The following is a 12,607-nucleotide window of genomic DNA, read 5'->3' as shown; positions in this document are numbered from 1 at the left end:
GAAAGTTTAGAGGAACATTCCTCATGGTAAACTTTTAATAAGATCCTTATAGAAAATTCTTAATATCACAGACTAGCATCCCTTTTACAAACCCCTACCGCTCCCCTATCCAGCCGCTTCCCTGCCTCATGTCTGGTGCTTGTCGCTTCGTTGGTCAAATTTGTTTTTAATCTAATTTTATTTATTTTAAAATAAAAATTGGGATTTTCCACAAAAAAATATTAGAATATTTTAAATACATAATAAAAATATATTCTTCTGAAGTGTAGCAATATTACACAAAGCAGCAAAGAAAAAATCATTTTTTGTCTTAGAAAAAAATAAATTATTCTGATAGTATTTGTTCTCCTGAATTTAAAATGAGAAATAGGTTTTCCCCCATCACGCGAGGTTTCCAAGATGCAGGCATTTATCATTTCAAAAAATGTAATACTTTCTCCGTTCTAAACTGCACGATATTTAAACATTCTGACTTACCTGGAAACTGTCAGTAACATTTTTGAATGCTTGCCAAGCTGCATTCTCCATCGGATTCAATAGTTTCTTAAGGTGATTCTAAACGAAAATTTTATATATTATGAATATTATATTTTTTTATTGAAAAATGCTATTGTTACGTTTATTTTCAATTAAAATTTTACAAAACTTGGTTTGCGGAAACTTTACACTATATTGATTGTAGCAAATACCATAACAATATAATTTAGGTTATTTTCACAAAATGGTGTACAAAACAAAAAAATATTTATCTTATAATGGATGGATTTATGTTGATAAATCCACCGATCCATGAAGAAGTATAAAAATTGAAAAAAATAACATTTTCAGGCGTTGCCTAGTATGTAGGTGAAATAATTCAATTAGATGACTCTCACCCGCACAAATAAAAGTTTCAGCTCGTTAACTTCACAAACATCAACAGATGAAAGAATTTAAGGAATATAGATGTTCAAATATGGGCAGAATGGTGAATGTTACACAGTGTGTAAAGTGGCCACTTGAACCAGCTATTGACAGGTCATAAGCCCTGTAGATGCCTAGACTTCTATATTAACGTTTCTTATATGTTATTTCTCTATTGTAATATGTTAATATAAACAGCTCCCCAGGGAGTTGAATCCAGTCCTCGTCTACAAAAATTTGGACAAACTCAAAATATTGTTGTTTATAAATAAACAATGATAAAAGCGCCATCTATGAACAATACGTTTCATATTTTCGTTAAGAATCTCCTTAAACCTTGAATCATGCATCAGTGCTAGAATTTTTTTGCTTGAATTTGCTCGAATTTTGAGTCCGCAACACTAGCCACGGGACCACAGCCCATTGCCCTTGTCATTGTGGCCACTTTGCACACTATGGAAAATGTACTATGTTTGAAAACCCATATTTCTTCAACTCTGCCATCTGTGAAAGTAGATATATATCTCCGCTTTCTCTAAATGATCGATCACGAAGATATACGACCGACCGTTTTTCTTTAAGTTTTGGGGTGAGTACATCGGTATGTACCGAGGGCTCAAATGCCCCACGGTATATTGAGCAATATTTGCTTATATTACGATTTATATAAATTAAAAAAAATCGTTCTGAGGTAGCGACATTTTTTCTGAAAACCCTTTTTAAAATACGAAAGAGAAATACGAAAATTTTAAAATCTCATTGAGGTTTGATAAAATTTTGGTAGTTAGTACAGCGCCACTAGCGGTGAAATTTGAAAACTCCGGATAATTACAGCGCATGCGTGGGACCACGTGATCTTTGAGATTTTGTTAAAATATTGCGAAGATGAAAAATAAACCTGCACATATTATATCTTCTTGGAAGCACGTATCAATCAATCGATATATCTATACAGCCGGCATTGTAATACGTGGGTAGATAGAGATTGACTAAAAGTTAACTATACCATCTTAGAAACTGTCAAATTTTGTAAAGAAGTCATCTTCAAGATAACATATTTTGCTTTAATTTCGATTAATTTGAATTTCTAACATTTTTAAGTGGTCACTTTTTATCACAGAGCTTATGAAAAATACGAGAGAGAGAAACTTTAATTTTATATTGAACGCGGTTTAAAGTTTAAGCGTCACTTACTGGTTAAATTCGTTTTTATGACATAATAAAAACGCGTATCGACATGTCGGTAGATAAAATTTGGCCATACCGAGGAAGATACAGATAGTAAAAAAGTTGAATAGACCGTCTCGGTATATACTAATGAAAGTAGCGTTTTTAATTGAGGAATAGGGTCTTAACGTATCGAGCTACGAGTATTATGCAAATGCTTTAATATCTTCTGGTTTGACCAGTGGTACCCCAAAGACGCGACATCTTTTGTGATATACAGAATCATATTCTCGTAAAATGTGTATTGGTGTTTCGTCTTCTAGAATGTTCATTCTAGAAAGGTGTTTATTCAATCTGCAATTAAGGTCTCTAGTGATAACCCTCACTCGGTTTCGGATAAGTTTCGTCAGGTTGAAAGTAAACCTCTGAGAGTACCCCTTCAGTAGTTCCTGACCAAGTGCTTTTTGCCAGAGCATTACGCTCTGCTTCTGAGCCCACAACCTAAGTTCATTTCGATGAGCACATTTGGGCAACCCGCGGTAGAGCTCTGGGCCTATTCGAGCTGCCCCAGCTCCCGGCCTCGTCAAATTTACAAAGACATTATCACACTTTTACTATTAAACTTTGAGTAGAACTAAACAGTGCATGCGTTTTTTATTAATTTAAAAAATATTATTGAGTGTCTATTTAATAATAAATTACCGATATTGTTTTAGTCCGCCTATTGACATTCAGTTAAATAAAAAAACGGCTATCAAATCCACTTCCTATTGAATACAAACATTTACTTGTAACATAGTAAAATTGCTTTGTGGTACCTTTAAATCTTCAGTACGATCCCGTTTTATTTAGATTGCTTTTACATGTATCTCATGTTTCTCAAGCATACTAAATAGGAAAAGTAGGGTAACCTGGCTTAATCTGGCGCGTCTTAAATATTTTTTTTTTCTGATTTAACCACAATATTAACACTTTTTCTAAGATGTTTACAGCCGTTTAGATACATAATTAGTTTCTCTGGATTATTATGCCATGCAAAAATGCAAATGTGCAAATCATGTTGTATAAGGCACTGTATTGGGACAAAAAAATGCAGCGTTTATCTATCATCTGTAACAGTTCAGTATTGCAGGGTAAAATCATATTAAAAACAAATAATTAACTTTGAAAGATCTAGAAACCAAACCTGAGATCTCAAGCAACGTAGACGATTAGGCTTACTGTTCTCAACCTAATTTAGTTTTCCGGGTTTAAATTAAGAGTGGTCATTGATTCGAAAAGACTCGGTTCTATTTCATGGACAGAACTGTATTTTTGATCTGCCTTTACACGAATAAAGTAACCATTTACTACATTTCAAACAATGAGGTACGTGCATGTTTTTTTATTTTTTATTATTACAAATAATAAATGTATTCGTAGAACCATTTTTAAAATCGCCTAAAAAGCGCTGTACCTGCAATAAATATCCCAACACGGCTTGCAGCTTCATAGCGCATGTACGGATGGATCTCTAGTTCTCTGTTATTATTTATAGTAAATTAAAGTTGCAATTAGAAGCAAGATTTCTTGCAGCCACAGACGTAAAACAAATGTTCCATTTATAGTATTTTTAAAGTGACAATGAAGAATTTTTATTAAAAAAGAACTGTTTTACAAATAGTAGCTAGATTACAACACGTCCTCCGGGTACATAGCGCATGGACGGTTGGAATTCTTGACTATAATTTAAAATAAATATAAACGTTTTATATTACATTATAATTACATGAAAAGATTACTAGAAATAAAAACGCAAGGAATACATATATCTAAAAAAAAAATTAAAAAATTGAAAGGCAAAAATTAAAATCCCTCTTTTTTAATACTAGTTTCTCTTTATTTATCTTTGCTGTCGTCTCGAATCGCAATAGAGCATCCACGAAACATAATATTATTAGCCTAGGAAACTAAATTTGGATATAATTTGTGTTTCATGCGCAGAAAATACACTACACTTATAGTATTTTTTTTAATAAGTCAAAATTAACCTTAAAATATTTTTAGTTTGACCAAATGTTTATCTATTTACAAAATCATGAAAATATTTTCTTTGTAGAATAATTAAAAACTATATGTATTTGAGCAAACAGAATAATGTTTGTTACACAGTATGTAAAATTGATCAATTAACTAGCCAGTGACAAATCATAAACCTTATAAATGCCCAGTATATGATATGTTTTTATAACGTGTTATTTGTTTTGTTTCAGTGTTTATTTCATTGCCAGGGAAAAGTTAAATGTCGTGTTAATTAAATTTATTATTTTATTTACGTCTGAACGAGTATATAAGCAAAAAATATAATGAGAGAGGTGGTTTAAATTGAAACCGGTTTTTGATTCTTGGAAGTTGAAACTATTTATATAGTTTTTTAATAAAATAAAAATGAAATTTCTCCCAGAATGTACAACGCAAAAAATGAACCACCGTATTCAGTTACCATAATATTCATAATAAATGTCTATTACCAAAGAAGAAATAAAATTCAACGTTCTTACATGGTTGTGTTTTATGAAAATTTACATTGGCAGATGTCAAATTAAGTTTTTATTTGAAGTACTAAGTACAAATTTCCCATGTTAAATAATTAAAGTTCATGGTATATTACCTGTAAAGGTCATGGCAACTTTTTATTGGATTTAGGGGATATCATGTTGATTGATTTAAAAATAATATCGTTTAATTACAGCCGGAATATACTACGTTAATCTTTTAAAGCACTAAAATCAAGAAGTAAATGAGAAAAGGATAACAAAATTTATCTATGGTGTGATGTTTTGCCAGGACATCGTGCGCGCGCACAGAAGCAATGATGCAGTGACTGCTCTTCACAAATATTGCTTTCGAATATTAAAACACCCTGGCAGATCAGGCTCTGTCTGCTTATTATTTATTTACAAATTTAAAACAAAATAAATTAAAGAAAGAGTTTTACAGGTGTTGAGAAGTCAAAGCAACAATTTGAGCTTTATTTTAAGACAAAAAACAAACCAATTATCTCAAAAAAAAATAATAAACTTATTGAATTATCTGATAAATTAATACGTGTATAGAATAAAAATATTATTATCCTTCTATTTTCCCCTCTTCTCTTTTATTCCAAGAATTTTTGGACCTACCAAGTAGCTACCGAGTACGAATGTTATCGAGGTTGGTCATATAACACGACTGGGTCATTTTAAACGACTAGGTCATATAACCCTTCCTTCCTCTATTTCCGTAGAATATGCTATCGAGTAGACGGCTAATGTTGCCAATACGTATCGAGAGGAGTTCATACCTCTGTTTAGGATCACTTTACCAGAAACTAGTTAATATCATTATCGGAATCAATAATTCATGGACATCTTGGGTATTGCTGGCGTTAATTCACTAAAATATATTAAACGCACGTTGTATTGTACGAGTACTAACAAGAAAACAGGGAAACTTGATTAATAATTGGATATTCAATCAAAACGGATTTACATCTCAATAGAGACAGAGAATTTTCCGAAGAGGAAAATAAAATAGAATCTAACGTGTTGCCAACCTAATTTATTTCAATATTCAATATAAGCATCGCGTATCTAGATAAAAAGGTAGCTCAACAAAGACGATGAGATACAAAAACCCAAGGGGGTAAAATCCGGGAATTGTCTTCAAAGATTTGTTAAATACAAACCTGTTTGATCCATGTATTTGAATATGGAAGTCCAAGCTTTAACATGACTTGTAATATCACAGGCTGGTTTTAGTGAAAACTTTATTCATTACTGGAACATTTTTATTTTATCCTTAAGATAATTATTAACAATACCTTTACTGTTCTAAAACTAGATTTACAATCTGGCTTTCCCCATGGCTTAATTACGACAGTTTCAACATTATTTTAAGTTTATCCAAATGTTTGTGGACGAGTTCTCGATTCTACCCCCGAGGGAGTTTAGTCAACATTTATAAATATATTAATTTATACATTCTACAGAACGTCGTTTAGAAAGATCACTTGATCACTTTCCACGCTGAAGCATTCATCATTCTATCTTTTTTTGAACACTTATACTTCTTCAGTTCTTCTTTTCGTTTTAGCGAAGCAAAAGAGCGGAAAATTTTTTTGACGACGGGTGAGATTCTACTGATTTTTTGACCTACTAGGAGAATATTATACACTTCTTCTTAGACCTCGAGATTTCTTCAAATGCATCGACTTACATATCTCTCCTAAATTATGTTCTCCATGTCAGTTGTAATATGTGAGACCACGTTAGTTTTTTATTAAATAATCAACACAAATGTTTTTTGGTAGTAACACTACTCTTTTGATGGACGGTAAAAAATGTAAATATTGTTGACTCCACACGGAAAAACATACATTTTATGAAAATATTCCCATGCGCGTATTTTGACATAAAATATTTAAATATTTGGGATCGCATAGGTTGTTAATACACAACAGCATTTATAGCGTCAAATAAAACGTAGTGCATACTTTAAATTATTTTTATTTAACTTATTTGAAATGCTTTTGATTCTCATAAATAATGAATACGGATGTTCATTCGACTTTTAAGGCGACACATCTTAACATACTCAAAGTTTACGTTTACCGCATAAACACCGTTCCAGCGCAGACGAACTTGCCCACAGCATGTAAATATTTTTTTCCTAATGAATAATATAAAGGCGCGCTTGGGACGAAAATTGTTTGCCTAAGGGAGTCTGCTTCATAAATAATGAAAATCTTTAGGCGTTTGCCTTTAATCCGGTTCATACATTTCAGTTTCCCAAGACGTTAAGGAAAAAGGACACGAGTATCGATTCTGTGTGAATTTAAAACATTTGCCAGAATTGCCACATTTCACATTACACCTCGGAGGGTATACGGGATCGTCTTTACCAAAAGTTAAACTGTATTTACCTTAAATAATATATGGGTGCGGATAGGTAAATGATGATGCTGAATATATTAGGAATGCACCCGAAACCGGTACCGATGTATTGGCGATATTTATTTGTCGATATACCGATACGGTGCAAATTACGCGCCTAAGTAAACTAATCTAAACGCGCGATGGTGTAACTGATGTATATTTATTTATTCATATTATTTATTTATTTATTTTATTTATTAAATTTATTTAATTTATTGAATTTATTTAGTTTATTTAATTTATTTAATTTATTTATTTTATTTAATTTATTAAATTTATTAAATTTATTAAATTTATTAAATTTATTTAATTTATTAAATTTATTTAATTTATTTAATTTATTTAATTTATTTAATTTATTTAATTTATTTAATTTATTTAATTTATTTAATTTATTTAATTTATTTAATTTATTTAATTTATTAAATTTATTAAATTTATTTAATTTATTTAATTTATTTAATTTATTTAATTTATTTAATTTATTTAATTTATTTAATTTATTTAATTTATTTAATTTATTTAATTTATTTAATTTATTTAATTTATTTAATTTATTTGATTTATTTAATTTATTTTGTTTTAATTCACTTTATTAATTTTATTAATTTTAATCATTTTTTTTTATTTTATTAATTTTATTTATTTCATTTATTGCATCTGTTTTATTTATTTAATTCATTGCTTTACTTTATTTAAAAGTATTATGTATTTTCTTTACTTTATTTTAAAGTATTATATATTTTCTTTAGTTTATTTATTTCATTTATTTAACTAAATTCGTTTATTTTAGTCAAAGTATTTTAGTTAAGGTAATTTAACAAAGATGCATACTAGAAAACATATTTGGAAGGATTTGTCGGAGTTTATAATAGCTTTGAAGTGGCTACTTTTCTACACATAACTCTATTGAAAATATAAATGATAACTTTTTTAAATGTAACTAACCGCTGACTAAATTTTCGGGATCATATGATGTCGAGACGACAAGCCTGTAAAACATACAGAGGTAGATGGAGACAGTACAGAAGTTGAGTATACCGTCTCGGTAAAAAACTCAAAATACGTTATTTTTTGTAAAATATTCAAACGATATTTTACCAAGAAAAAAAACATAAAGTAAAATACTGTATGAACGACAAACGGCATTTTACGTCGGGATTATTAGAAAGAAAAAATTGTATGTGTAACATCCAATAATTATTTCATACTAACGAACGATGTGTAAAATCGTAAGAAGAACTGAAGAGAATATACGTTGTTATAATGATAAATTGTTGTTTAATTAGGTAAGATAATCAATTTTACGCTGAGGTTAAAAGACATGCATATCTTTCATCGTTCTGTGAAAACAAAATAACTAAAATGATTGATTTATTTACATCGCCTTAAAGATTTTGAAAATATTAGCAGATTCAAATAAATTTAAGAAGATTTACCAACCTTGTAAAATCCTTCGATAAAATACAGTACTACTAAAAAATAGCCAATAGTTCATTAAAAATAATTATTATTTTTTATTTTTCATTAAAATTGCAATGAGTTTGAGAAAAACTGTATTTCCAATAGGTAGGTATCTAGTACGCTGGTGCCGATAATGATCGAAAATATGACATATTTATGTATATTGTTCATCCCCTTTTGAAACGACTGCGGCTCTTTTACGATTACTTGGGGAAAGTAGCGTGTTAGCTCACCAAACCATATGCTCGAAATGAAACAGGTGTACGACCCAGTGGTCACCTCATTCATTCAAGTTATATTTGAAATAGAATTTTCGATCGAGAGCTTTTGAGCTGTTCTTACCAAAAACGTGTGGAAAATTGAAGTTTGAAACAGAGAATGATAAATAAGTGAAGATAATAACATTTTACACACATTTATAATACTTACTTATACCGTTTAAATTATGTTCTCGTTAGTTTCGAAATAGTACATATTTATAATGTTTATAAAAAGTCCTCGTAACAGCTTTGAAAGACTTTGATATCACAATTATAACTGAAAATATGATTTTTATTTTAAGTCAGGGTATTTATCAGATGATCAGTCTCGCGCTTTAAAATAAATGTTATTTGTCGACCCTGTAGCGGATTCCACTTGAAACCTCAGACAAAGCACGCAAATTCTTTAACCATAATTTGCAGTGTTTTTTTTCGTTTTGTATTTCATTTTTTAAAAATATATATAAAAAAATATATATAAAGTATTTAGTAGCCTTACGTGTCATGTACAAGGCTAAGGTACTCGGAAAAAATCGATTTTGTTTATCTTGGAAATGGGATGTTCGATCACTGATTTTGGTTTATTACCTTTATGAGTCCAATCACCATTGTTGCAAAGTTCAAGAACAATGGCGCGTGATAACTACGTTTAACTACAGTGTGGATATCTGTTAAGGATATTCCATCTTACCTGCATTCTGCTTCAAGATTATGGCGTTGCAAACTGAAAAATGGGCACTGAAATAACAGATGTTCAATACTCTGTGAAGAAATATCATCGCATGGACAATAGTCATCATTTCTTAATTTAAAGCTATATAGATAACTTTTCATGGCTCCGTGTCCGGTAAAAATTTGGGTCGTTTCGAAAGTACTTTGGTGATGATGACGGAAGTTTGCTGCGTATTTCAAATTTAAGCATTGTTGTTTATTGACATTTTCAATTGGGGGGGGGGGGGTTATTTGTACGTATTTTGGAATTGAATGTAAGAATAACAAAAAATCCAAATTAATGTCGGTTTAATTTATGATTTTAGATTTCTCGAACACAGCAAACAAAGTTATTTGAAAATTGTTTTTAAAAAAACATTTTTTTTATTCATGTAAATATTAATGATGAATAGGGAACTGCATCATTTTTGATACATGAAGGTAAGATGTTCAGTCTTTCGCTTCAGGTACCAGTCCAGGGACTACGAAATATTCTAGTGTAATTTTATTTTATTTTGATCACGTCGGTAATCGAACCCGAGACTTCTTGCATGGTAGGCCAACGCGCTGACCGCCACACCACAACGCCGACATTTTAAATTACGTAATGTTCACTTTTTTTAATATTTAGAATATAATAAATTATCATCTGTAATTCGTTCACATTGCAACGGTTACATTCATATGTACACACTGTGAGCATACGATTATATCCCAAAGCGCCGGACGCTAAGGGCTTAGCGGAAAAGCAAATTCGTTTAAAAATTCATATCCAGAACCCGGACACTTCCGACATGCCTACTTTTAGTTACAATATTAGTGAATTAGGCTATAATCTTTGTCGGGTATTTTATTTTGTATTTGTTTGTTATTTACAACATAAAAGTACAATATTTAGTTTTTATGTTCATGTTAATTGAATTTAGATCCGCGTTAAGGCAGAACTTACGAATGTTTCTATTATTGCAATTTAAAATAAAATACACATCGGTATTTTAAATTATTTAGAAAAATACATTTAAATATAATTTTTTGGATTAATGACATATTTATTTATGCATTACAAAAAAATATAAGTAATAACGTATCCCAAACTCTATGAGGCTAAAAGCCCTGTGTTGAGTTGGGATACAACATAATGGGGAGTAGAAGCATGTACATTATTAAATAACACTAAAAATAAAAATAGCACTAAAAGTAAAAAATAAATAATGAAATATTTATGGAATAAATGCCGATTTATTTAACAAAAAAAAAACGTAATTTTGATTAACTCGTATAATACATGTGATATGCTTAATTTGAACAATTTATAGTACCATTTATAGTTATTTTAGTAATATTTGTTTGAGTTTATAAATAACTTGATATAGTTAAAAACATAGCGAGTGTTGTAATTACATTATAAATTATTAAAAATGAATTATTACATTTTCAGTAGATATTTTCCAATTTCTTAAATGTTTTGTTCTTGGTGGTGTGAGATATAGAATGATACTTGAGGTTTTTTCACACTTGTGTCGAATTTTTAAAATACCCAAATAAAATAGATTTTTTATTAAAAACGCTATAATAATACATTTAAATGTTTTGGATCACAGGTCCAAGGTTTGCTCCCCGCTAATCGTAAACTGGATTTTATTTTTTTAAATACTTATTAATCATGAAAGGTTTGAACACCGTCTTTTTTTAAATTGTTGCAAATGTCACTTAAAACTAATTATTTTAGTAAATTCTTCAGAGGGTTTGTCCAGTACATTATACACAGTCCATATATTAACATATTATAGTAACAGAGATGGATGACCTGTCATTGGCCGGTTTAAGTGGTCACTTTTCATACTGAGTAACATTCACAATTCTGCCTTTAATTGAACATCCACATTTCTTCGATTATAAGGCTTTTTCATTTTACAAAAAACAACAGATGTCCAAAAATATACAGTTAGAATGCAAAATGTATTTTCCTTTCTCAAAAATATTATACATACATCTCTCTTGTAATATGATAATCTTGATAACTCTCTGGGGTGTAAAATACAGTATTTGTCAATAAGCATTTGGACAAACTCAAAATATTGTTATTTATACTATCAGAAATGTTTTAAGTATGTCTAAATTTTTGTAGACAGGCTGTATAAGCCTTGTAAATGCCTAAACTTCCATATTTCCTTCTTGAAAATGTTTTTTTTTTTCTGTTGCAACAAATTAAGACTTACATATTTTATAGTTAAATATTTGCATTCTATAATATGATTACCCAGAAAAATCTATTACTGCAAAAATGCAGTAGATTATAGGAATTGTAATGTTCATAAACCTATTATTAATATTTTTAATCTAATTGAGTAAAAGTTTAAATTAAGTTAGATTTTAAATCTCTCATTTTATACCTAAACACCACCAATGTGTTTTTTATGTGAATTTTTATGACAATACTGACCAACCCATCTTAATAACGGCGTGTTTGAAGGTGGGCGCGTGCTTTCAGGGAGACATATTCTCGGGGCTGAATGACGGGCTGCTGTCGAGGGCGGAGGCGCTGGCGGCCGCGGACATGGGCAAGCACCCAGGGCCCCAGGGCGGGCCCGCCCTTCCCCAGCTCAAGCACGATATGATGTACCATCACGGGATGGGCGTGCCGCCGCACAACTCTAGACCACATCAGGTACCTTGCTTTTGCGAAACATTTCTATTATAATATTCTATTAGTAGTGAGAATTGTAGAGAGTAGATACCCCCCCCAGAAGTACACTGTCGTATATCGATCATTTTGCAGGAAAGTAAAAAAACTTTTTAACAATTTCATTTAACCTTTTTTGAAATTTGCTCATTTAACTGTTAAAATGTGAAAACAACACTGTAGCATAATAATTGCTGCATTCATAACTTAAAACTGCCGCATTTAGACTTACGACAGTGTATTTCGGGGTGTGCAATATGTATAAAGTATAAACCCCCTAAAAATTAAATATGTTAATAAAGACATGTTTGCAATCATACAAAAAGTGTAGTTCAAATGTGTAATTTAATTGCCTCAATAAGTAAATAAATAATTAAATCAATCAGAAAACGTAATATGAATAAGCACATGTTTATAAAAGTAATAATAATAATATATTTTTGTTTTTTTACTGACATTTCTTG

At 30.2% G+C, this 12,607-nt stretch overlaps 1 pseudogene across 1 annotated transcript in view; it reads left to right on the top strand.

Annotated features, from left to right (window-relative positions):
* LOC148282840 (inhibitory POU protein pseudogene) overlaps nt 1-12,128 on the top strand; it is a 117,221-nt pseudogene extending 105,093 nt beyond the window's left edge. The window contains exon 3 of the transcript XR_015822011.1: nt 11,952-12,128. The product of XR_015822011.1 is annotated as an inhibitory POU protein pseudogene (transcript). The remainder of the gene's footprint in view (nt 1-11,951) is intronic.
* The last annotated feature ends 479 nt before the right edge of the window (nt 12,129-12,607 follow it).

Source organism: Micrasema longulum, unplaced genomic scaffold, assembly GCF_059751315.1.
Source record: "Micrasema longulum isolate JH-2025_06_02 unplaced genomic scaffold, ASM5975131v1 h1tg000285l, whole genome shotgun sequence".
NCBI classification, from domain to species: domain Eukaryota; kingdom Metazoa; phylum Arthropoda; class Insecta; order Trichoptera; family Brachycentridae; genus Micrasema; species Micrasema longulum.
Note: the sequence above shows the minus strand (reverse complement) of the source record. Positions and strands in the feature narration are given on the sequence as shown.